The sequence below is a fragment of the Acomys russatus genome, chromosome 16 (genome assembly GCF_903995435.1).
Source record: "Acomys russatus chromosome 16, mAcoRus1.1, whole genome shotgun sequence".
Classification (NCBI taxonomy): Eukaryota; Metazoa; Chordata; class Mammalia; order Rodentia; family Muridae; genus Acomys; species Acomys russatus.
Window position 1 is genome coordinate 5,424,973 of NC_067152.1, and position 1,986 is coordinate 5,426,958.

Below are 1,986 nucleotides of genomic sequence, written 5' to 3' on the forward strand. Positions count from 1 at the left end.
AATAGAAGACACTGTGCACTGCAGGTGGCCTGGGGCAGCTTATATAAAGCCAGAGGAGTGTTAACCATTGACCCACCCTGGCAATCAGAGTGTTTTTGGAACCAGGAGGTGGGAGGAAGGAGGAGGGACGGCAGGAGGCGTAACAACCAGGAAGACTTAGCAGGGCCAGAGAGGGTGAAGACAAGAAATTAAAGCTTCAGGTTACTGGAGGAAAGCAGACGGGATTCCACTTCTTCCGGGCACAGAGGCTGCTGGGAGAACTGGTCTTGGAGAGGCCCCAGCCAGGGCTATATGGAGCAAGAACTAAGCCCTCTTTGCAGTCCAGCCCACCTCTAGCCTTCGGGTCCCCAAAGCCAAGTTCTCAGCTGAGTAGTTGACACATGACCCTTGGAGCTGGGCGTTGCCCCTGCTTTGCCTACCCAGGCATCCCGTCCTCGGGGGTGTCAAAGCCTAAGATCAGAACCAGGAGGCCTGGGGGCACCTGGCCAGCCAGCAAGCATGACCCCTTCCCTCTCACCCCCCCACACCCCCACCCTGGTCTAGGTATCAGGGAATCTGTCAAAGTTGCAGGTTCTGCGTGCCCGCTGTACAAGACTAGTCCACAGACCTGAGCTCGCCGCTGGGGGCTTCCTCATTCTGCAGTCATTTTTTCTCCTATATGTTGAGCACTGATGTGTGATAGGGTAAACAATAAAGATTATTTTCTTTCTGAATCTTCCTGGTCCCCACCTCCTGACTGGCATGGGAAAACAGAAATATTGCCTCATACACCATTTACCTAGTCGTCAGCCACTCCACACACCAGGCCTCTACCTAACAAAGCCTTTGGCAGCAGTCATGGGCAGTGTTTGCTGCTAAGGATACGGAGATTAGAACGCTGTATATGGAGTGCGATGTCCCCAGCATTTAGTCCAATCTGTTTGATGCACTGTTTCATCAACCTAGGTGTCCATGTTCTATTTCATGAGTGGGAAAACGGAGGTCTGAAGACACAGAGCCAGGTAGACTTCCAACATGTTCTGTGAGTGCCCCAATGAGGGGCTTGGGGAAAGAGCCCTGGAGACACCCCAAAATGGAGGCCTGGAGGAGAGCCTGTGTGGGTCCAGACTCTAACATGGAGTCATAGAACAGGAGGAGATGGGCCATAAGATGCAGCAGGGAAGAGCAGAGTAGGTGCTGGAGAGATGGCTCAGTGGTTAAAAGCACTGTCTGCTCTTCCAAGGGACCTGGGTTCAATTCCCAGCACCTACATGGCAGCTAAAGGGTCTGTAGCTCCAGTTCCAGGTGTTCAGGCCCCCTCACACCAATGCACATAAAATAAAACTAAATAATTAAAAAAAAAAAAAAAAAAAAGAGCAGAGTAGGACATAGAAGGTGGTGAGCAGACTGATGGCTATGTACTGCTGAGGGTGGGGGTTGGGAGGGTGGGGGAATGGAGGGTGGGGGAATGGAGGGTGGGGGCATGGGGGGGGGGGGGGGGGGGATTAAAATGTGGTGTGGAGTCGTTGGAAACTTTGTCTCTTGGGTGTTCTTGTCCCTCCTGGCCCCGTACTGCACACAGCAGGTGTTTAATGGGTGTCTCTGATATGATCCGCAGTGTGGTGACCTGTGGGCGCCAGGGTAAGAAAAGAGGCTTCCAGAAAGACTTAGGCCTTGGGTGGTGACACAGCCTGACAAAGACACGTGTAAGATCTGAGGGCAGAAAAGCCTCGTGGTCAGAAGCTGCACCTCACAGGGTGGGATTGACAGCTGTTAGTCATGTTTTCAGGCTGTTAGCCCAACCACCACCCCCCCCACTCCACGCACTCCTGGATCCAGTAGAGGTGGGGCAGTCTGTGTAAGAGACACCCCCAATGCGTTATAGGATGATTACGGCGGTGTGGATGGGTCCAGGTTGCAGAGCCAAGCAGGTTGGAGATTTGCAGTAACAGAGACAACGGGTACCATCCAGCCCTGTTTACTCCCACAGAGCTACCAAAGCAAGTG